Source organism: Lolium perenne, chromosome 7 (genome assembly GCF_019359855.2).
Source record: "Lolium perenne isolate Kyuss_39 chromosome 7, Kyuss_2.0, whole genome shotgun sequence".
Taxonomy (NCBI): domain Eukaryota; kingdom Viridiplantae; phylum Streptophyta; class Magnoliopsida; order Poales; family Poaceae; genus Lolium; species Lolium perenne.
In genome coordinates this window covers 91,502,545-91,528,522 of record NC_067250.2, presented here as the reverse complement: position 1 = coordinate 91,528,522, position 25,978 = coordinate 91,502,545, and the positions used below count along the sequence as shown (strand labels likewise).

At 38.3% G+C, this 25,978-nt stretch overlaps 2 long non-coding RNA genes across 2 annotated transcripts; both read right to left on the bottom strand.

Annotated features, from left to right (window-relative positions):
- Window positions 1-445: 445 nt before the first annotated feature.
- LOC127316674 (uncharacterized) lies at window positions 446-3,864 on the bottom strand. Its single transcript, XR_007860570.2, has 4 exons — window positions 3,503-3,864; window positions 3,246-3,417; window positions 1,771-1,831; window positions 446-702 (listed from the first exon to the last, which is right to left on the bottom strand). It is a non-coding gene; the product is annotated as an uncharacterized lncRNA (long non-coding RNA).
- A 2,606-nt stretch (window positions 3,865-6,470) lies between these two features.
- On the bottom strand, window positions 6,471-9,877 carry LOC127316675 (uncharacterized). The gene is made up of 4 exons (XR_007860571.2): window positions 9,530-9,877; window positions 9,273-9,444; window positions 7,796-7,856; window positions 6,471-6,727 (listed from the first exon to the last, which is right to left on the bottom strand). It is a non-coding gene; the product is annotated as an uncharacterized lncRNA (long non-coding RNA).
- Window positions 9,878-25,978: the final 16,101 nt, after the last annotated feature.

The following is a 25,978-nucleotide window of genomic DNA, read 5'->3' as shown; positions in this document are numbered from 1 at the left end:
TTAGTGCTATTCCTTATGAGCTTTACACGGAGATTATGCACGAAATTGATTCTTGTGAACTTGAAGATATTGATGTGGTTATTCAACTGGCTAATAGAGAAACTATTTCTCCAATTGGTATTGTTCGAGATGTGGAAGTTTTATGCGGTAAGATTAAATATCCTGCTGACTTTTTGGTACTTGGTTCTGCTGCTAGTGATTATTGTCCTATTATTTTTGGTAGACCTTTTCTAAATACTTGTGGAGCTATTATAGATTGCAAGAAAGAGAAAATTTTGACTAAATTTGCTGGTGAATCTTATGAGTTTAACTTCTCTAAATTTACCAAAACTGCTTATAAAGCTGATTTGCCTAGTGATGATTTTAAAATGGAGCAGTGTGCATCTATTGTTCTTGTTCCTAATAATCTGTAGCACCCTACCTTTTAATAAAGGCAAGATACCTGTGTATAGTGCTATTCCCGGGATCACTGATAGCACACACATTACAAAATATAGTAATCATTGCAATAGTATCAAATTACTGCATCGTTGATCCAAAGGGTAAAGTAAAACCTTACAATTTGCATAGTCACATGGACTAGCTCAGAATAACACAGCGGAAAGTAAATCAGCAATGAGCCTTCATCATCTTCATGTGCCACAGGCAGTCATGTTGGAATGCAGACTCGAGATCCTACCACGTACTTCTCCTCAGAAAATCCTGCACGTTTGAATATGCAGCCCCACGAATGGAGGTCAGTACAATGATGTACTGGCAAATGACACTTATATGGTGGCAGTTTTGGGCATGACTATCTACATGATATTTGGCAAGTGGAGTTTAGGCAAATTTGCATTAAGCCAATTTTATCCTACATTTTATTTCAAAACAAAACATTTTTGAAAATCTTTGAGTGACATTATGAAATCACACCATGGTTAAATCCTCCATGGGTTTTAGAATAATCACATGGTTACATCTCCCATGAGTTTTTGAAGGTTGATCAAATTTTAAATACATTCAGAAAAACAATGATGAGATTCTTCCGTACATTCCTTGCCTAGAAGCTCAAATTGTCCGTAACCGGGGACACGGCTAAGATCTTAGGTTTACTCTCGAGAGGTTGTGCACTTTCACCTTACGACCCACCCTTCCCAAGAGAAGAAATGAGACAAGATCTTTCAGAAGGAGGCTTCAACCATAACTAGCTAGACCCGTTCCCGTTTGGCCGTCGCCACATCATCATGTCTAGCAACAAGTTTGACCTCACAACTTACTTAATCCCGGCAGAGCCCATAATACCATAAGGCTGCACTGGAAGCTAACTAAAACATGGACGACATAGTAATCTCTTTAATCCTGAGTGGCCAACCACAAGTGCACATCTCAGGCGACGACAACCACATGACAAGTACTAGACAGGAGTCATGTGGCCCTGAGTAGCCACTCAACTTATGCGCACCCCCAGGCGAAGACAACCACAAGACAAGTACTAGACAGGAGTCCTGTGGCCCTGAGTAGCCGCCCACCATTCAACCAATCCACCCAGGTGTTTCATTAAGGTTGTTAATTTTAATTCCCAATACTCACAATCCATAATAATCAAATCAGCAATGGCATTTTGTTATTGCTAGGCAAACTAAGAATGCTAGCAAGGGTTCATGGTGACTATACACTACTGGGATTGATAAGCATAGCATAACTTTCGAAAACAAATTCCTACCATGCATACTAATTTATAAAACACTAATGCTTAACAAAATAGGTAGGTAATTGAGTGTCACTTGCCTTTTTGGTAGTCGAAGCGCGTTCACTTCTCTTATTCAAAATACGTGCCTCTCCGTACGAACTATAACATAGAATATAGCACAACATAAACACACCATTCGACAACAATAAAACCAAACCAAGCAAACAATCATGTAGTTAATCAATGTGTTTTAATCATCGGTTAAAGAAGATATGGCATGAGGTTTGGCTTGCAAGATATGAATTGGAGATATTGATTGGATGGATCAAATACTTGAAAAAGGAAATGATTATCTAAGTCAAGTGCTTAGAAGAAAAGTGGTTGATAAGAACCTATGGTCAATTGTTGTTTGCTACTCAAGGATGGGAAAAATGATATGATCCATGTGATAAAATCACATGAGTCTCAAATGACGCAACTCAAAATATTATTTAGTAAAGTGTGACAACACTTACTAAGTTAGTATGAGTTACACATAGGCTTGGGTATAAACAAATGATACATGACATTACTCAAATTACTCATTTGTAAGTTGAATAGTTTTAAACTAGTCAAAGGAGTGAATGAAAATGCATTTGGATAGACACGATATTAGTTCAAGATAGAGTGTCTAGTGGTATTAGTGTGTTATCTGATAAGTGCAATAATAATAAAGTTTCCTGGATATTTAATTTGGTTTAGAAAACATTATTGAGTATCTACTTAACATATACAACCTTATTAATTACCTACCGCAAGCATTAAGTGTAGTAAAAATTAAACTTGACTTCCCTGGATAGGTTACAGCAACACAAGAATAGGGCAATTGGAATTATTCGAAAACGATTTATAGAATTTGAATTATCGTCAAAATACTGATTTGTATAGATTTTACTAAAGCAAGTTTGTGCACGTGTCAAAGTTGTACAACTCCTATACCAAGTTGAAGTACATGATCTGAGGATTCCAGAAAGTACAAATTTGTTAAATTTGGACTAGTAGATTATTTGATATAATTTTTATAGTGAAAAAGGATTGATTAAATCATTTGAATTATGATTCGAAAACTAATACATAACATATACAGTATTCTTGCACATTTGGATTCTACATGTTATAAGCTTTCCAACGATATAAAGTTTGTAAATTTTGGACCTCTAGATGATTTTATAATGAATTTCTAAGTTAGACACATAATCTGATATTTAAAATTTACATTTAAAATTAGTTTGACCGAGTTTGACTGAGACGCTGACTGTACTGTATAGTTGACTGCTGACTGTACAGTTGACTGCTGACCGTACTGCTGACTGTACTGCTGACCGTACCGCTGACCGTACCGCTGACCGCAGTTTGACTTTGACCAGACTGAGTTGACTATGCTGATGTCATGATGATGTCATAAAGTTGACAGAAAAATTTGCTCAGATGGAAAAACTTTCTACATCAAAGTTGTATAGAATTAATAGATCTATCTAACGCATAAATTACTTTTCACAATGGATTAATGTGTTTGACAAGATCTGGGTTATACCTTATAAGATCTGAATCTTGCAACACGATTTTCTCCTTGCTCGGTGAACGAAACAAGGTGAAACTTGCGGCAATTGAAAGATCTTGACGAGAGGAACAACTTCCGTGTTGAGGTCATGACGATTCGAGATGGTTTTGAAACTCGATTTGGCTCCGGTTGACTCGAAATAGATCTGTAGATGAGCGATAAATCCGTACGTCAAATCGAAAAACTTTCAACATGAAAGTTGTAGAGGATGATCAGATCTACATACTCACCAAAGGAATTTGGATTTCGTGGAACGAGCACGAACAAATTGGAGATTCCCTTTGTCAGACCTGACGCCTTGCGAAGCGAAATTATTCGTGTATGGTGGATGAAAAGAGATGAGATTGGTCGGGATTGAAAGATCTCGACGAGATCTACAACTTTCGTGTAGAGCCCGAGGTGATTCGAGGTAGTTTTGGTGGTCAAATCAACGAGTTAAGATTTCGTTGATGTAGGGTTTCGAGAGGAGGAAAGGGAAAACGAAACTGCGGTCTGGTGGAGAGTTTATATAGACCATAGGTCGGTGGAATAGGTGGGTCTCGAAGTTAGGAACGCGTAGAAACAAACGGATCTGAAATCGGAGTTGTATAGCTCAAGAAATCTATGTTTAAGTGGAGATAAGTTTTATCAATACGGGATTCTCTGGTTCGTGAGGAACCGATCGATGGATGGTGGCGTGGCTGGCTCGGTCGGTCGGCCGGTGGGCTTGGCCTGGCCGCTGCTGGGCCGGTCGGCCGGGTGGCCGGCCCGTTTTGTTTTCTTTTTCTTTTTCTTTTTTTTTCTCTATTACTTGTTTCTTTTATAAAATGAGTTTCATAATTTCGATTTGAGTGAAACGAAATTCTACGAGTTTGTAAAATTATTTTGATCAGCATAGAACAATAAAAGGACTTAAATTTTACAATTTATTATTTTATAGCATTTTATTACTACTATGCCATTATGGCTATGTGTGAATAGTTTCAACATATGCTCACCGAACAAGTTTCTAAAACTTTGTAAAAATCAAAATAGTGTTTTAGGATAACAAGGAACCTGTTTAAAAACCATTTATGAAAATAAATTAATAATTATTTGCACTTGGCCTAAATGGCAACTTTGGCAATATTTTGCAAATAGAGTTTTCTAACGTTTTGTTTTCTCAAATAAAAATGCATTAAGGATTTTGAAAACCTTGAACACAAAGATATGTTTGATTTTGAATACTTTGAAACCAAAAGTTTTTGAAAACACTATTTTTAAATTAATTAGTAAATAACTTTAAAAAGTTTTAATTCTTTGTGAATTTTCAATCAAGTTCAATCAATCACGCATTAAATTAAATTTTATTTTACATTCCGAAATTTAGAAAATTCCGGGATGTGACAGACTACCACCCTTAGAAAAAATCTTGTCCTCGAGATTTGAGAAAGGCTAGAAAGAAAAGGTTTTGGGCTCAGGTTTTCTAATAGTTTCATAATCACTATTGCTTCTTTTCGAACATCTCCGAGGAGATTTGGAAGTCAACCTTGGGTTTTGAAAAGGTTACTCTAAACCATATAAGATCATACCATCCACTATATCCATTCATATGAGGGCACTCATCCCCTGGGTATTATCTTTTACTTAAGAACACTTGGTCATGGGGAACTCCTTATGATACCTTCTCCAAATACCTATCTCATGCGGCATCCGGTGTAAATACATAATACAAGGGTATAGCTTCTACCACCCTTAAAAGATACTTCTGTAGGTATTCTTAGGTATTGGGCTTAAGCTAAGCTGAACTTGGTTATGGCTTGGCACATCTGAGGATATGGCTTGACAACAGGTCATCTTTTGAAAACATCTATGGCTTATGACTTCTGAGTTAGTATCCAATCGGTGAATGTTTTATTCACATATAGTGAACATCATATCTCTCCAAGGTGAGCCGAATAGGTTTTCTTCGTAGTAAGGCTTCTAATCCAAATGGTTGGTTGTTAAACTACTTCTGACACTGATGGTCACTCTTTGGGTCAATCAAGAGACCAAGATGTGTAAACTTCATGTCATCTTTCATCTTTTTCTTCTTGGTGTCTTCGACATCCTTCCGCCACTTTTCATCTAGAGGCTAGATTTTCAAACTAAACGTAGTCCTACGCTTGGCAGCACTTGCCTACTATAAGGGTATACTATTTATCCACCCTAAGGTTTAGGCTTATTCGCCGACATCTCTTTTGTAGGTGTGTCACTCTAGATTCGCAAAGTCAATATTACGAAAGTGAATAATAAGAGTAGTAGGAAGGGTGATCAATCCATCCTGCAACCAAATCATTACTCCGTATTTGATTTATTGAATCTCGTATTCTAACACTTGGTCAACCTCACAAGTTTGATAAAAAAACTTCCATGGAGAATTGAATCAATGTTTCAATCCCCATTATTGAATTGTTTTGAAAACATTTCTGTCGATCCCTAGCTAGGGTTTTGCGGAACTCTTACTCTACTCTTCTTCATCTTGATAGGAAATATCAAGGCCGTTTTCACTACTGTTGTCTTCATGGCAAGTTGCCGAGAAAACATTCTCTGGGTTGGGTATAGATGAGAATAGATAGAAAGGTCTAAAGAAGATTCCTACCCAACACCGCAGATCATAGCAATTCAGCAAACAACAATCATCTAACAAGCATCAAGCAACATGGTTTAACACAAACAAACTAGCATGGTCATACCTCAATTTGGTATGATCAATATTTTGTTACTTTATCGTTGGTTCGCTAAAAGATAGCTAATGGTGGTCTACTCTATTTCTGCTTTGGATGTATCAAGATTCTATTCTAGTCCTTCAGTGTATCTTTGTGTGTTGTGCAGTCTGCATCGAAGTCTTTCTTCAAATTCTTCATTGGTCTTCCATGAAACACTTCTTGCGGAGTCGAAGAATATCACATGAAGCATCAGTTCCAACTTCAGGCACACGGTCTTCATCGGTCCTTGTTAATAGTTTTGATAAGGGGGTCATCTAAAGAAAGGAAGAAAACAATTTTGAAAATGGTGTAGATGAGAATACAAGAGGTTTCACAAAGCAAACGTCTTTTTTTTTGAAATAGGATTAGACAAATTTTTCATCCTAGGGACTTCCTATTTCTAATCCAAACCTAGGGTCTCGATCCTACAGGCAACACTATGCTCTGATACCATTCTGTAGCACCCTACCTTTTAATAAAGGCAAGATACCTGTGTATAGTGCTATTCCCGGGATCACTGATAGCACACACATTACAAAATATAGTAATCATTGCAATAGTATCAAATTACTGCATCGTTGATCCAAAGGGTAAAGTAAAACCTTACAATTTGCATAGTCACATGGACTAGCTCAGAATAACACAGCGGAAAGTAAATCAGCAATGAGCCTTCATCATCTTCATGTGCCACAGGCAGTCATGTTGGAATGCAGACTCGAGATCCTACCACGTACTTCTCCTCAGAAAATCCTGCACGTTTGAATATGCAGCCCCACGAATGGAGGTCAGTACAATGATGTACTGGCAAATGACACTTATATGGTGGCAGTTTTGGGCATGACTATCTACATGATATTTGGCAAGTGGAGTTTAGGCAAATTTGCATTAAGCCAATTTTATCCTACATTTTATTTCAAAACAAAACATTTTTGAAAATCTTTGAGTGACATTATGAAATCACACCATGGTTAAATCCTCCATGGGTTTTAGAATAATCACATGGTTACATCTCCCATGAGTTTTTGAAGGTTGATCAAATTTTAAATACATTCAGAAAAACAATGATGAGATTCTTCCGTACATTCCTTGCCTAGAAGCTCAAATTGTCCGTAACCGGGGACACGGCTAAGATCTTAGGTTTACTCTCGAGAGGTTGTGCACTTTCACCTTACGACCCACCCTTCCCAAGAGAAGAAATGAGACAAGATCTTTCAGAAGGAGGCTTCAACCATAACTAGCTAGACCCGTTCCCGTTTGGCCGTCGCCACATCATCATGTCTAGCAACAAGTTTGACCTCACAACTTACTTAATCCCGGCAGAGCCCATAATACCATAAGGCTGCACTGGAAGCTAACTAAAACATGGACGACATAGTAATCTCTTTAATCCTGAGTGGCCAACCACAAGTGCACATCTCAGGCGACGACAACCACATGACAAGTACTAGACAGGAGTCATGTGGCCCTGAGTAGCCACTCAACTTATGCGCACCCCCAGGCGAAGACAACCACAAGACAAGTACTAGACAGGAGTCCTGTGGCCCTGAGTAGCCGCCCACCATTCAACCAATCCACCCAGGTGTTTCATTAAGGTTGTTAATTTTAATTCCCAATACTCACAATCCATAATAATCAAATCAGCAATGGCATTTTGTTATTGCTAGGCAAACTAAGAATGCTAGCAAGGGTTCATGGTGACTATACACTCACGGGATTGATAAGCATAGCATAACTTTCGAAAACAAATTCCTACCATGCATACTAATTTATAAAACACTAATGCTTAACAAAATAGGTAGGTAATTGAGTGTCACTTGCCTTTTTGGTAGTCGAAGCGCGTTCACTTCTCTTATTCAAAATACGTGCCTCTCCGTACGAACTATAACATAGAATATAGCACAACATAAACACACCATTCGACAACAATAAAACCAAACCAAGCAAACAATCATGTAGTTAATCAATGTGTTTTAATCATCGGTTAAAGAAGATATGGCATGAGGTTTGGCTTGCAAGATATGAATTGGAGATATTGATTGGATGGATCAAATACTTGAAAAAGGAAATGATTATCTAAGTCAAGTGCTTAGAAGAAAAGTGGTTGATAAGAACCTATGGTCAATTGTTGTTTGCTACTCAAGGATGGGAAAAATGATATGATCCATGTGATAAAATCACATGAGTCTCAAATGACGCAACTCAAAATATTATTTAGTAAAGTGTGACAACACTTACTAAGTTAGTATGAGTTACACATAGGCTTGGGTATAAACAAATGATACATGACATTACTCAAATTACTCATTTGTAAGTTGAATAGTTTTAAACTAGTCAAAGGAGTGAATGAAAATGCATTTGGATAGACACGATATTAGTTCAAGATAGAGTGTCTAGTGGTATTAGTGTGTTATCTGATAAGTGCAATAATAATAAAGTTTCCTGGATATTTAATTTGGTTTAGAAAACATTATTGAGTATCTACTTAACATATACAACCTTATTAATTACCTACCGCAAGCATTAAGTGTAGTAAAAATTAAACTTGACTTCCCTGGATAGGTTACAGCAACACAAGAATAGGGCAATTGGAATTATTCGAAAACGATTTATAGAATTTGAATTATCGTCAAAATACTGATTTGTATAGATTTTACTAAAGCAAGTTTGTGCACGTGTCAAAGTTGTACAACTCCTATACCAAGTTGAAGTACATGATCTGAGGATTCCAGAAAGTACAAATTTGTTAAATTTGGACTAGTAGATTATTTGATATAATTTTTATAGTGAAAAAGGATTGATTAAATCATTTGAATTATGATTCGAAAACTAATACATAACATATACAGTATTCTTGCACATTTGGATTCTACATGTTATAAGCTTTCCAACGATATAAAGTTTGTAAATTTTGGACCTCTAGATGATTTTATAATGAATTTCTAAGTTAGACACATAATCTGATATTTAAAATTTACATTTAAAATTAGTTTGACCGAGTTTGACTGAGACGCTGACTGTACTGTATAGTTGACTGCTGACTGTACAGTTGACTGCTGACCGTACTGCTGACTGTACTGCTGACCGTACCGCTGACCGTACCGCTGACCGCATGATTTGACTTTGACCAGACTGAGTTGACTATGCTGATGTCATGATGATGTCATAAAGTTGACAGAAAAATTTGCTCAGATGGAAAAACTTTCTACATCAAAGTTGTATAGAATTAATAGATCTATCTAACGCATAAATTACTTTTCACAATGGATTAATGTGTTTGACAAGATCTGGGTTATACCTTATAAGATCTGAATCTTGCAACACGATTTTCTCCTTGCTCGGTGAACGAAACAAGGTGAAACTTGCGGCAATTGAAAGATCTTGACGAGAGGAACAACTTCCGTGTTGAGGTCATGACGATTCGAGATGGTTTTGAAACTCGATTTGGCTCCGGTTGACTCGAAATAGATCTGTAGATGAGCGATAAATCCGTACGTCAAATCGAAAAACTTTCAACATGAAAGTTGTAGAGGATGATCAGATCTACATACTCACCAAAGGAATTTGGATTTCGTGGAACGAGCACGAACAAATTGGAGATTCCCTTTGTCAGACCTGACGCCTTGCGAAGCGAAATTATTCGTGTATGGTGGATGAAAAGAGATGAGATTGGTCGGGATTGAAAGATCTCGACGAGATCTACAACTTTCGTGTAGAGCCCGAGGTGATTCGAGGTAGTTTTGGTGGTCAAATCAACGAGTTAAGATTTCGTTGATGTAGGGTTTCGAGAGGAGGAAAGGGAAAACGAAACTGCGGTCTGGTGGAGAGTTTATATAGACCATAGGTCGGTGGAATAGGTGGGTCTCGAAGTTAGGAACGCGTAGAAACAAACGGATCTGAAATCGGAGTTGTATAGCTCAAGAAATCTATGTTTAAGTGGAGATAAGTTTTATCAATAGGGGATTCTCTGGTTCGTGAGGAACCGATCGATGGATGGTGGCGTGGCTGGCTCGGTCGGTCGGCCGGTGGGCTTGGCCTGGCCGCTGCTGGGCCGGTCGGCCGGGTGGCCGGCCCGTTTTGTTTTCTTTTTCTTTTTCTTTTTTTTTCTCTATTACTTGTTTCTTTTATAAAATGAGTTTCATAATTTCGATTTGAGTGAAACGAAATTCTACGAGTTTGTAAAATTATTTTGATCAGCATAGAACAATAAAAGGACTTAAATTTTACAATTTATTATTTTATAGCATTTTATTACTACTATGCCATTATGGCTATGTGTGAATAGTTTCAACATATGCTCACCGAACAAGTTTCTAAAACTTTGTAAAAATCAAAATAGTGTTTTAGGATAACAAGGAACCTGTTTAAAAACCATTTATGAAAATAAATTAATAATTATTTGCACTTGGCCTAAATGGCAACTTTGGCAATATTTTGCAAATAGAGTTTTCTAACGTTTTGTTTTCTCAAATAAAAATGCATTAAGGATTTTGAAAACCTTGAACACAAAGATATGTTTGATTTTGAATACTTTGAAACCAAAAGTTTTTGAAAACACTATTTTTAAATTAATTAGTAAATAACTTTAAAAAGTTTTAATTCTTTGTGAATTTTCAATCAAGTTCAATCAATCACGCATTAAATTAAATTTTATTTTACATTCCGAAATTTAGAAAATTCCGGGATGTGACATAATCCTTTGCAGCAACATTTGGAGAATAGCGAGAGTGAAGTTTTTAGGAAAGAAAGAGATGAGCTTGAGGAAATTTTTCTTCGCCAACCTATTCTCAAGCATGATTTACCGGTGTAAGATTTGGGTACAACACCACCACCAAAGGAAGATCCTGTTTTTGATTTAAAGCCTTTGCCTGATAATCTTAAATATGCTCATATTGATGATAAGAAAATATATCCTGTTATTATTAGTTCTAAGCTTTCAGAGATTGAGGTTTGGAAATATTGAAGAAACACCGAGGAGCTATTGGCTACACTCTTGATGATTTGAAGGGGATTTCTCCTTCTATTTGCCAACATGCTATTAATATGGAAGATGATGCAAAGCCTGTTGTTGAACATCAGCGTCGTCTAATTCCAAAGATGAAGGAGGTGGTAAGGAATGAGGTATTAAAACTTCTTGAAGCTGGTATTATATATCATATTGCTGATAGTAGATGGGTTAGTCCTGTGCATTGCGTTCCCAAGAAAGGAGGAATGACTGTTGTGCCTAATGATAATGATGAGCTCATCCCTCAAAGAGTAGTTGTAGGGTATAGAATGTGCATTGATTTTCGAAAAGTTAATAAAGTTACTAAGAAAGATCATTACCCTTTACCATTTATTGATCAAATGCTAGAAAGATTGTCTAAAAATACTCATTTTTGCTTTCTTGATGGTTATTCTGGGTTTTGACAAATTGCTGTTAAAACTAAAGATCAAGAGAAAACCACTTTTACTTGTCCCTATGGAACTTATGCTTATAGGCGTATGCCCTTTGGTTTATGTAATGCTCCTGCTACTTTTCAAAGATGCATGTCTGCTATTTTTCATGGCTTTTGTGAGAGTATTGTGGAAGTATTCATGGATGATTTTTCCGTCTATGGGAATTCTTTTGATAGTTGCTTGCGAAACCTTGATAAAGTTTTGCAGAGATGTGAAGAAACTAACCTTGTTCTTAATTGGGAGAAATGCCACTTTATGGTTAATGAAGGAATTGTATTGGGACATAAAATTTCTGAGAGAGGTATTGAAGTTGATAGAGCTAAAGTTGAAGCAATTGAGAAGATGCCCTATCCGAGGGATGTTAAAGGTATTCGTAGTGTTCTTGGTCATGCTGGGTTTTATAGGAGATTTATTAAAGATTTCTCCAAGATTTCAAAGCCTCTTACTAATCTTCTTCAAAAAGACGTACCTTTTGTTTTTGATGATGATTGTAAGGAAGCTTTTGAAACTCTAAAGAAAGCCTTAACAACTGCTCCTATAGTTGAACCTCCTGATTGGAACTTACCATTTGAAATTATGTGTGATGCTAGTGATTTTGCTGTAGGCGCTGTTCTTGGACAGCGAGTAGATAAAAAACTGAATGTTATTCATTATGCTAGTAAAACTCTTGATGCTGCTCAAAAAAATTATGCTACAACTGAAAAAGAATTATTAGCTGTAGTCTTTGCTTGTGATAAATTTAGATCTTATATTGTTGATTCAAAAGTTACGATTCATACTGATCATGCTGCAATTAGATACCTTATGACAAAGAAAGATGCTAAGCCGAGGCTTATTAGATGGGTACTTCTTTTGCAAGAATTTGATTTACATATTGTGGATAGGAAGGGTGCTGATAATCCTGTTGCTGATAATTTGTCTAGATTGGAAAATATTGCTTATGATCCTGTTCCTGTTAATGATAGTTTTCCAAATGAACAATAGGCTGTAATAAAGGTGAGCTCGCGAGACAGTCCTTGGTATGCTGATTATGCTAACTTTATTGTTTCCAAGTACTTGCCTCCAACCTTTTCAGCTCAGCAAAGGAGGAAATTCTTTTATGACTTGAGGCATTATTTCTGGGATGACCCACACTTATATAAAGAAGGAGTGGATGGTATTCTGCGAAGGTGTGTTCCCGAATATGAACAACAAGAGATATTGAGTAAATGTCATGGTAGTGCTTATGGAGGACATCACGCCGGAGAAAGAACCGCGCAAAAGGTTCTACAATCAGGTTTTTATTGGCCAACTCTCTTCAAGGATGCGAGAAAATTTATTTTATCTTGTGATGAATGCCAAAGGGTTGGTAATATCTCCAGACGTAATGAAATGCCTATGAATTATACTCTTGTTATTGAACCATTTGATTGTTGGGGATTTGACTTCATGGGACCTTTTCCGTCTTCAGAAGATTCTTTGCAGGGAAATTACTCTCGAAATGGGAAGGACCATATGTTGTTGAGGAGGTGTATCGTTCAGGAGCAATTAAAATCAGCTCTGTCCAAGGCAATGCTACGCAAGTGGTGAATGGACAAAGACTCAAGCATTATATCTCGGGTGATTCCTATAATGTTGATGTTGATATTATTCAAGTGGAAACACCGGAGGCTTTCATTAAAGGACAAATTGACGATCCGCGTAACTCGACTTTGAATAGGTAACAAGATCGTAATGAAAAGTTCGCAATTTACTTTCCGAACTATATTTTTGCTGTTTTTGGAAAATATGAAAAATTACGAGTTCGAAACGGAGTGGAAAAGACGCACGAGGGCGTGCCACCATAGGCCGGCGTGGCCTGGCCTGGGCCCGCGCCGCCCTATGGTCTGGCCGCCTCGTCGCTCCTTTCCGACTCTGGTTCGATCTGGTACTTTCCTTTTGTCATGAATATTTTTGCTATATAATCCCCCGGACCCCTGGAGGCCTGTATATCGTTTTCTCGACGTGTTTTGTTTCGAGCTATTTCTGCCAGGATTTGCTTCGGATCTAGAGCCATCATGTCTTCGTCGGAAACTCCGAAGGACAGCTCCTGCAAGGATGTTGGCAACTTGTACATGGAGGAGCTGAGGATGCACCCCAAGGAGTTGCTGCTCGTTGAAGGAGAACTGCAGATCAAGGATGTCCAGGGTCCTAAAGGAGAAGGAAGCTTGGAAGACAGGATGGAGAAGCTAGAGCAAGAGGTTTTCAAATACAAGAAGATGGCTGAGCGTGAGGTGGATATCTTCCACAGGATTGTGTCTGAACTCATTGCTGAACATGAGAAGGAAACTGCAAAGCTTTGGAGCGACATCCTCTCACTTCACGACACCACCAACAAGCTCCAAGCACAACTCTATGACGTTCAGAATCAGAACTGTGAGTATGAAAACAGGTTTAAATACATAAGCCGTGCTGCTAGTTTCAGGATTCCTGAGACCAAGATGTCGTTTCTTGATGGAGAGCCTCTTCCTTGGAAGTTTGATGACGGGAGTTCATCACCACCATCGCCGCAGGAGTAATTCATCATCGGTATTGGCATCCCCTTGGTTTGTTCCAAGCTTGGGGGAGTGCCACGGTATCACATCATCACTACCTTTTACTTTTAACTGTCAAGTAGTGTCATATCATGAGTAGGGAAGTTATCATATAAGATGGATTGCAGTTTGAAAGTATCTCTCCTTTAGTTGGTTATCTATGTATCCCTTGGTGTGAGTTATCGTTATGGAATATTAATGAGAAGTCTTATCATTTACATATTGCACATTTTATTTTAGTTTGCAATCTCTATTATATGATTTACCTTGTTGTTAGTATTGGTATCACTTTGGGAGCATTGAATAAATCTATTTGGTTTTGGCAAACTTAGCATTGGTCAATAGCAACAACACTTTGAGGTTTAAGTAGAAAAGAGAAATACATGTAGTTATTTCATTGTCTTTCTTTCTTGTTAGCTCATAGCTTATTATTCTGAAGTTAAAATTGTTTGTGCTTACAAGGAAGATGCATGATTGTTTCTATCACGTGTATATTTGTTTGTTTCCGTCAACTCTTATGCTTGCTAATTAGCCTTGCTAGCCAAAGACTTGTACTGAGAGGGAATACTTCTCCTGCATCCAAACCTTAGCCCAAACCTATGTCATTTGTGTCCACCATACCTACCTACTACATGGTATTTTCTGCCATTCCAAGTAAATACTTCATGTGCTACCTTTAAACAATTCAAAACTTAGTATCTCTTATTTGTGTCAATGTTTTATAGCTCATGAGGAAGTATGTGGTGTTTTATCTTTCAATCTTGTTGGGCAACTTTCACCAATGGACTAGTGGCTTCATCCGCTTATCCAATAATTCTGCAAAAAGAGCTGGCAATGGGATTCCCAGTCCCAACTTAATTAAACTAAATAGACACTCCTCCATGGTATGTGATTGATGGACGGCACCCGAAGGATTCGGTTATCCATGGCTTGTGTAAGCAAAGGTTGGGGGGAGTGTCATCATCATAATAAAACTAAAATAAAAAGGCACTCCTTCATGGTATGAGATTGTTGGCAGGCACCCGAGGATTCGGTTAGCCATGGTTTTTGAAAGAAAGGTTGGAAGGAGTGCCACATAAAATAAAAATAAAATGGGAGCCGCTCTTTGAAGGTTGTCTGGCAAGGGGGTTAGAGTACCCGCTACCAGTCGTTGACAACAACAAACACCTCTCAAAATGTTACTTTTATTATCTCTATATGATTTCAAAACTGAAAAAGCTCTAGCACATGATTTAATCACTGCTTCCCTCTGCGAAGGGCCTGTCTTTTACTTTATGTTGAGTCAGTAAACCTATTTCCCTCCATCTCAAGCAAGCATTTGAGTAGTTGTGATCAAACCATTATATTGTGATTTGCTTTATCATGTCCTTTATTCTTCCTTGTTTAGTACAAGTTTATCTGAATGAATATAGCTTTGCAAGTTATCAATGATCATGAGGAGACCATTATGATTGAGTATGCAAGTTGTGCCTTATAAACTTTAACATGAGAGCGCTGCTCAATGAGATAAGTATAATCTGTTAATTGTTCTCTGACCAAGAACGAAGTTTGCCATAACCAACTATGATTTCTTATGCACCTTTATTTGTGATTACTTTATACTGTTTTCAAGTTGAGTTATATGAGGAAGTTGTTTACTAGAATGTCTTGTGTGAATGAATATGATGCTTCTTGTCCGTATTTTATTTATCGACTCTTCACTCCATAAACATGTGGTCCTGTTTACTGAGTTCAGTTTCGCTTGGGGACAAGCGAAGTCTAAGCTTGGGGGGAGTTGATACGTCCAATTTGCATCACTATTTTATATCATAATTTGCTGTTATTCATTGATATATTTCATATTGGGACACAATACTTATGTTATTTCATCTATTTTGCATGTTTCATCACTATTGGAGGATCAAGCACCGGAGCCAGGATTCTGCTGGAAAAAGCACCGTCAGAATGCAATATTTCGGAAGATCAACTGTGGAAGGAAATTATACCAAAAATCCTATTTTTCAAGATGACGAAGGAAGCCAGAAGGAGGAGCTGAGAAGGCCCAAGGTGGGGCTGGACCACGAGCCGGCGCGGCCCATGGCCTGGCCGCGCCACCCTGTGGTGTGGGGGCCCCACAGCCCCTTTCGCCTCCTTTTCTTCGCGAAACCCTTCGTCCCGAAAACCTAAGCCACAGAGGGTACCTCACGAAGAGTTACAGCCGCCTCTGCGGGGCGGAGAACACCAGAGAGAAAAGAGCTCTCCGGCGGGCAGGAATCCGCCGGGGAAATTCCCTCCCGGAGGGGGAAATCGACGCCATCGTCACCGTCATCGAGCTGGACATCATCTCCATCACCATCATCATCATCTCCACCATCATCACTGCCGTCTCCACCGCTGGACACCGTCACCGCCGTAGCAATTTGGGTTTGATCTTGATTGTTTGATAGGGGAAACTCTCCCGGTATCAATTTCTACTTGTTGTTGATGCTATTGAGTGAAACCATTGAACCAAGGTTTATGTTCAGATTGTTATTCATCATCATATCACCTCTGATCATGTTCCATATGATGTCTCGTGAGTAGTTCGTTTAGTTCTTGAGGACATGGGTGAAGTCTAAATGCTAGTAGTGAATTATGGTTGAGTAATATTCAATGGTATGATATTTAAGTTGTGGTGTTATTCTTCTAGTGGTGTCATGTGAACGTCGACTACATGACACTTCACCTTTATGGGCCTAGGGGAATGCATCTTGTACTCGTTTGCCGATTGCGGGGTTGCCGGAGTGACAGAAACCTAAACCCCCGTTGGTATATCGATGCAGGAGGGATAGCAGGATCTCAGAGTTTAAGGCTGTGGTTAGATTTATTCTTAATTACTTTCTTGTAGTTGCGGATGCTTGCAAGGGGTATAATCACAAGTATGTATTAGTCCTAGGAAGGGCGGTACATTAGCATAGGTTCACCCACACAACACTTATCATAACAATGAAGATTATTTAGCCGTATGTAGCGAAAGCACTAGACTAAAATCCCGTGTGTCCTCGAGAACGTTTGGTCATTATAAGTAAACAAACCGGCTTGTCCTTTGCGCTAAAAAGGATTGGGCCACTCGCTACAATTGTTACTCTCGCACTTTACTTACTCGTACTTTATTCAACTGTTACATCAAAACCCACTGAATACTTGTCTGTGAGCATTTACAGGGAATCCTTCATCGAAACTGCTTGTCAACACCTTCTGCTCCTCGTTGGGATCGACATTCTTACTTATCGAAAATACTACGATACACCCCCTATACTTGTGGGTTATCAAGAAGTTTTAGTCAACGGATCTGACATGCTCAGAAACATATGTATTTTGCAATTCATTTGCGTCTGAACGCATCATTCATTTTCTAAATGAGTCGGCATTAAATATGTTTGGTCTTTCGGTTGAACCTTAATTCCGTGGTCTGAAATATGTCACTAATATTGTCACACACAATATAGCTTCAAAGTTCTGACACTATCGGAACTACACCAAGTTCTCAAAGAACCTCTTGACTTAACATCCTCAGTCATTGTCAAAACAATGACATACTCTGCCTTCATTTGTAGAATCCGTCACAATATTTAGAACTCTTCTAAATCTAGCATTGTGCTACCTTTTAAACAAAACTTAGCCTAATTGAGATTTGAATTTCATTTTTATATGTGATCAAACAAATATCGGTGCAACATCTTACAGCGATTTGTTTTTCATTACCCCATATAAAACTATATATGTATCCTTGGTTCTTCTAAAGCACACAGGGATATTCTTACTGTTTGTCCAATGATCATCACATGAATCATTTTGGTATATGCTCCTAACTTTTCAGAGCATAGGACATCTGATTTTGTACATATTATTCGTGATCTATAATCACTCATGTGTTTTTTACTCATTGAGTGTCAGATACACTCAAGTCTTGTTAAACCTTCACATGACAAGAACATTTTCTTAATATTTCTATATTGAACTACTTCAATATCCATTCTATGTACTTTGACTTAAACTTATTATGTGTTTCAATCTATCTTCATAGATCTTGACACTAAATTTGTTTCAGTCCATATCCTTTCATTGAAGTTAATTTCTCAATGAAATCTTTTAATCAAGTATATAATTACATCATTTATAACCAACTATATGTCATCTACATAAAGTATTATAAATATGTCTCAGCGCTCCCACTTAATTTCTTGCAAATGCAAGCCTCTTCATCATCTCTGATGAAATCAAAAACTCTTTGATTATTTCATCTGGTGAAGATTCCAACTCCCCGATACTTACTTCATCCAATTGAAGTTCGTATACCTATCTAGTATTCCATGGACTAGCAAAACTCTTGGTTGTATCTTGTATACACCTTTAATACACACTTCTGTTAAGTAATGTATTTTGCCATCCTACTAGCATATCTCATAAAAGAAATATGTAGCGATTACTAGAATAATCCACATAGACTATAAGCATTGCTACAGAAGAACTAGTCAACTCTTTGAACTTTGTCGTAAACAACTTTTCGACAAGTCAAGCTTCATCAATTTTTATAGATCCATTTACTTTCAATAAGTATTCATCTATCTTGGATTTCATGGCGTATAGCCATTTTAACGGAGTCAGGGCCCATCATAACTTCTTTGTTTGTAGTTGGTTTATCATTGTTCAAAATCAATCATTTGTCCACAAATCATTTATTTGATCACAAAGTAAACCATACCTACAAGGTTCAATATGTACTTTGATCTCCATGGCTAAAACACTTTGTAGTCATGGGAGCCATGATCGTCGTGGCCGCTTCCGGAACCAATTCCGATGCTGCGCTACTCTGATCATTATGGTCAGGTTCATAAACCTTATCAAATTCTATTTTCCTCTGATACGCGTACAACACGCGTCCATTGGGAACCCCAAGAGGAAGGTGTGATGCGTACAGCGGCAAGTTTTCCCTCAGTATGAAACCAAGGTTTATCGAACCAGTTGGAGCCAAGAAGCACGTTGAAGGTTGATGGCGGCGGGATGTAGTGCGGCGCAACACCAGAGATTCCGGCGCCAACGTGGAACCTGCACAACACAACCAAAGTACTTTGCCCCAACGAAACAGTGAGGTTGTCAATCTCACCGGCTTGCTGTAACAAAGGATTAACCGTATTGTGTGGAAGATGATTGTTTGCAGAAAACAGTAGAACAAGTATTGCAGTAGATTGTATTTCAGTATAGAGAATTGGACCGGGGTCCACAGTTCACTAGAGGTGTCTCTCCCATAAGATAAACAGCATGTTGGGTGAACAAATTATAGTTGGGCAATTGACAAATAGAGAGGGCATGACCATGCACATACATATTATGATGAGTATTGTGAGATTTAATTGGGCATTACGACAAAGTACATAGACCGCTATCCAGCATGCATCTATGCCTAAAAAGTCCACCTTCAGGTTATCATCCGAACCCCCTCCAGTATTAAGTTGCTAACAACAGACAATTGCATTAAGTATTGCGCGTAATGTAATCAGTGACTACATCCTTGAACATAGCACCAATTTTTTATCCCTAGTGGCAACAGCACATCCGTAACCTTAGTGGTTCTTGTCACTCCTCCAGATTCACGGAGACATGAACCCACTATCGAGCATAAATACTCCCTCTTGGAGTTACTAGCATCAACTTGGCCAGAGCATCTACTAATAACGGAGAGCATGCAAGATCATAAACAACACATAGACATAACTTTGATAATCAACATAACAAGTATTCTCTATTCATCGGATCCCAACAAACGCAACATATAGAATTACAGATAGATGATCTTGATCATGTTAGGCAGCTCACAAGATCCGACAATTAAGCACAATGGGGAGAAGACAACCATCTAGCTACTGCTATGGACCCATAGTCCAGGGGTAGACTACTCACACATCACTCCGGAGGTGACCATGGCGGCGTAGAGTCCTCCGGGAGATGAATCCCCTCTCCGGCAGGGTGCCGGAGGCAATCTCCTGAATCCCCCGAGATGGGATTGGCGGCGGCGGCGTCTCGATGGGTTTTCCGTTTCGGGGCTCTCGGTCGTGGGGGTTTCGCGACGGAGGCTTTATGGAGGCGGAAGGGCAGGTCAGGAGGCGGCACGAGGGGCCCACACCACCGGGCCGCGCGGCCAAGGGGGGGGGGGGCGCGCCGCCCTAGGGTGTCGCCACCTCGTGGCCCCACTTCGTCTCCTCTTCGGTCTTCTGGAAGCTTCGTGGCAAAATAGGACCCTGGGCGTTGATTTCGTCCAATTCCGAGAATATTTCGTTACTAGGATTTCTGAAACCAAAAGCAGAAACCGCAATCGGCACTTCGGCATCTTGTTAATAGGTTAGTTCCAGAAAATGCACGAATATGACATAAAGTGTGCATAAAACATGTAGATAACATCAATAATGTGGCATGGAACATAAGAAATTATCGATATGTTGGAGACGTATCAGCATCCCCAAGCTTAGTTCTGCTCGTCCCGAGCAGGTAAAACGATAACAAAGATAATTTCTGGAGTGACATGCCATCATAACCTTGATCATACTATTTGTAAAGCATATGTAGTGAATGCAGCAATCAAAACAATGTATATGACATGAGTAAACAAGTGAATCATATAGCAAAGACTTTTTATGAATAGTACTTCAAGACAAGCATCAATAAGTCTTGCAGAAGAGTTAACTCATAAAGCAATAAATCAAAGTAAAGGCATTGAAGCAACACAAAGGAAGATTAAGTTTCAGCGGTTGCTTTCAACTTATAACATGTATATCTCATGGATATTGTCAACATAGAGTAATATAATAAGTGCAATATGCAAGTATGTAGGAATCAATGCACAGTTCACACAAGTGTTTGCTTCTTGAGGTGGAGAGAAATAGGTGAACTGACTCAACATTGAGAGTAAAAGAATGGTCCTCCATAGAGGAAAAGCATCGATTGCTATATTTGTGCTAGAGCTTTGATTTTGAAAACATGAAACAATTTTGTCAACGGTAGTAATAAAGCATATGTATCATGTAAATTATATCTTACAAGTTGCAAGCCTCATGCATAGTATACTAATAGTGCCCGCACCTTGTCCTAATTAGCTTGGACTACCGGATCATCACAATGCACATGTTTTAACCAAGTGTCACAAAGGGGTACCTCTATGCCGCCTGTACAAAGGTCTAAGGAGAAAGCTCGCATTGGATTTCTCGCTATTGATTATTCTCAACTTAGACATCCATACCGGGACAACATAGACAACAGATAATGGACTCCTCTTTTATGCATTAATAATTTTCTCATATGAGATTGAGGATATATGTCCAAAACTGAAACTTCCACCATGGATCATGGCTTTAGTTAGCGGCCCAATGTTCTTCTCTAACAATATGCATGCTTAACCATAAGGTGGTAGATCGCTCTTACTTCAGACAAGACGAACATGCATAGCAACTCACATGAAATTCAACAAAGAGTAGTTGATGGCGTCCCCAGTGAACATGGTTATCGCACAACAAGCAACTTAATAAGAGATAAAGTGCATAAGTACATATTCAATACCACAATAGTTTTTAAGCTATTTGTCCCATGAGCTATATATTGCAAAGGTGAATGATGGAATTTTAAAGGTAGCACTCAAGCAATTTACTTTGGAATGGCGGAAAATACCATGTAGTAGGTAGGTATGGTGGACACAAATGGCATAGTGGTTGGCTCAAGTACTTTGGATGCATGAGAAGTAATCCCTCTCGATACAAGGTTTAGGCTAGCAAGGCTTATTTGAAACAAACACAAGGATGAACCGGTGCAGCAAAACTCACATAAAAGACATATTGAAAACATTATACGACTCTACACCGTCTTCCTTGTTGTTCAAACTCAATACTAGAAATTATCTAGACCTTAGAGAGACCAAATATGCAAACCAAATTTTAGCATGCTCTATGTATTTCTTCATTAATGGGTGCAAAGCATATGATGCAAGAGCTTAAACATGAGCACAACAATTGCCAAGTATCACATTACCCAAGACATTATAGCAATTACTACATGTATCATTTTCCAATTCCAACCATATAACAATTTAACGAAGAAGAAACTTCGCCATGAATACTATGAGTAGAAGCTAAGGACATACTTGTCCATATGCTACAGCGGAGCGTGTCTCTCTCCCATAAAGTGAATGCTAGGATCCATTTTATTCAAACAAAACAAAAAACAAAAACAAACCGACGCTCCAAGCAAAGCACATAAGATGTGATGGAATAAAAATATAGTTTCAGGGGAGGAACCTGATAATGTTGTCGATGAAGAAGGGGATGCCTTGGGCATCCCCAAGCTTAGATGCTTGAGTCTTCTTAGAATATGCAGGGGTGAACCACCGGGTCATCCCCGAGCTTAGAGCTTTCACTCTCCTTGATCATGTTGCATCATACTCCTCTCTTGATCCTTGAAAACTTCCTCAACACCAAACTTAGAACAACTCATTAGAGGATTAGCGACAATAAAAATTAACATGTTCAGAGGTGACACAATCATTCTTAACACTTCTGGACATTGCATAAAGCTACTGGACATTAATGGATCAAAGAAATTCATCCAACATAGCAAAAGAGGCAATGCGAAATAAAAGGCAGAATCTGTCAAAACAGAACAGTTCGTATTGACGAATTTTATCGAGGCACAAGAATTGCTCAAATGAAAATGCTCAAATTGAATGAAAGTTGCGTACATATCTGGGGATCACTCACGTAAATTGGCATAATTTTCTGAGTTACCTACAGAGAAAACAGCCCAGATTCGTGACAGCAAAGAAATCTGTTTCTGCGCAGTAATCCAGATCTAGTATGAACTTTACTATCAACGACTTTACTTGGCACAACAAAATACTAAACTAAGATAAGTAGAGGTTGCTACAGTAGTAAACAACTTCCAAGACACAAAATAAAAACAAAGTACTGTAGGTAAAAACATGGGTTGTCTCCCATAAGCGCTTTTATTTAACGCCTTTCAGCTAGGCGCAGAAAGTGTGTATCAAGTATTATCAAGAGACGAAGTGTCAACATCATAATTTGTTCTAATAATAGAATCAAAAGGTAACTTCATTCTCTTTCTAGGGAAGTGTTCCATACCTTTCTTGAGAGGAAATTGATATTTTATATTACCTTCCTTCATATCAATAGTAGCACCAACAGTTCGAAGAAAAGGTCTTCCCAATATAATGGGGCAAGATGCATTGCATTCAATATCCAAGACAACAAAATCAACGGGGACAAGGTTATTGTTAACGGTAATGCGAACATTATCAACTTTTCCCAAAGGTTTCTTTGTAGAATGATCAGCAAGATTAACATCCAAATAACAATTTTTCAGCGGTGGCAAGTCAAGCATATTATAGATTTTCGTAGGCATAACAGAAATACTTGCACCAAGATCACATAAAGCATTACAATCAAAATTTTTAACCTTCATCTTAATGATGGGCTCCCAACCATCCTCTAGCTTTCTAGGAATAGAGGCTTCGCGCTCTAGTTTCTCTTCTCTAGCTTTTATGAAAGCATTTGTAATATGTTGCGTGAATGCCAAATTTATAGCACTAGCATTAGGACTTTTAGCAAGTTTTTGCAAGAACTTTATAACTTCAGAGATGTGGCAATCATCAAAATTCAAATCATTATAATCTAAAGCAATGGGATCATCATCCCCAATGTTGGAAAAAATTTCAGCAGTTTTATCACAGGCAGTTTCAGCAGTTTTAGCAATTTCAGGCAGTTTCTCGCGCTTTGCATTAGAAGTGGAAACATTGCTAACACCAATTCTTTTATTATTAATAGTAGGAGGTGCAGCAACATGTGTAGCATTAGCACTACTAGTGGTGGTAATAGTCCAAACCTTAGCTACATTATTCTCTTTAGCTAGTTTTTCATTTTCTTCTCTATCCCACCTAGCACGCAGTTCAGCTATCAATCTTATATTCTCATTAATTCTAACTTGGATGGCATTTGCTGTAGTAACAATTTTATTTTCAATATCCCTATTAGGCATAACTTTCGATTTCAAAAGATCTACATCAGCAGCAAGACTATCGACTTTCGAAGCAAGTATATCAATTTTCCCAAGCTTTTCTTCAACAGATTTGTTAAAAGTAGTTTGTGTACTAATAAATTCTTTAAGCATGGCTTCAAGTCCAGGGGGTGTGTTCCTATTATTATTGTAAGAATTCCCATAAGAATTACCATAGCCGTTGCCATTATTATAAGGATATGGCCTATAGTTGTTACTAGAATTGTTCTGGTAAGCATTGTTGTTGAAATTATTATTTTTAATGAAGTTTACATCAACATGTTCTTCTTGTGCAACCAATGAAGCTAACGGAACATTATTAGGATCAATATTAGTCCTATCATTCGCAAGCATAGACATAATAGCATCAATCTTATCGCTCAAGGAAGAGGTTTCTTCGACAGAATTTACCTTCTTACCTTGTGGAGCTCTTTCCGTGTGCCATTCAGAGTAGTTGATCATCATATTATCAAGAAGCTTTGTTGCTTCACCAAGAGTGATGGACATAAAGGTACCTCCAGCAGCTGAATCCAATAAATTCCGCGAAGAAAAATTTAGTCCTGCATAGAAGGTTTGGATGATCATCCAAGTAGTCAGTCCATGGGTTGGGCAATTTTTAACCAGAGATTTCATTCTTTCCCATGCTTGTGCAACATGTTCAGTATCTAATTGTTTAAAATTCATTATGCTACTCCTCAAAGATATAATTTTAGCAGGGGGATAATATCTACCAATAAAAGCATCCTTGCATTTAGTCCATGAATCAATACTATTCTTAGGCAGAGATAGGAACCAATCTTTAGCTCTTCCTCTTAATGAGAAAGGGAACAATTTTAATTTTATAATGTCACCATCTACATCTTTATATTTTTGCATTTCACATAGTTCAACAAAATTATTAAGATGGGCAGCAGCATCATCAGAACTAACACCAGAAAATTGCTCTCACATAACAAGATTCAGTAAAGCAGGTTTAATTTCAAAGAATTCTGCTGTAGTAGCAGGTGGAGCAATAGATGTGCATAAGAAATTATTATTATTTGTGGTTGTGAAGTCACACAACTTAGTATTTTCAGGGTTGGCCATTTTAGCAACAGTAAATAAAGCAAACTAGATAAAGTAAATGCAAGTAACTAATTTTTTTGTGTTTTTGATATAGCAAACAAGATAGCAAATAAAGTAAAACTAGCAACTAATTTTTTTGTATTTTGATTTAGTGCAGCAAACAAAGTAGTAAATAAAACTAAGCAAGACAAAAACAAAGTAAAGAGATTGAGAAGTGGAGACTCCCCTTGCAGCGTGTCTTGATCTCCCCGGCAACGGCGCCAGAAAAAGCTGCTTGATACGCGTACAACACGCGTCCGTTGGGAACCCCAAGAGGAAGGTGTGATGCGTACAGCGGCAAGTTTTCCCTCAGTATGAAACCAAGGTTTATCGAACCAGTAGGAGCCAAGAAGCACGTTGAAGGTTGATGGCGGCGGGATGTAGTGCGGCGCAACACCAGAGATTCCGGCGCCAACGTGGAACCTGCACAACACAACCAAAGTACTTTGCCCCAACGAAACAGTGAGGTTGTCAATCTCACCGGCTTGCTGTAACAAAGGATTAACCGTATTGTGTGGAAGATGATTGTTTGCAGAAAACAGTAGAACAAGTATTGCAGTAGATTGTATTTCAGTATAGAGAATTGGACCGGGGTCCACAGTTCACTAGAGGTGTCTCTCCCATAAGATAAACAGCATGTTGGGTGAATAAATTATAGTTGGGCAATTGACAAATAGAGAGGGCATGACCATGCACATACATATTATGATGAGTATTGTGAGATTTAATTGGGCATTACGACAAAGTACATAGACCGCTATCCAGCATGCATCTATGCCTAAAAAGTCCACCTTCAAAGTTATCATCCGAACCCCCTCCAGTATTAAGTTGCTAACAA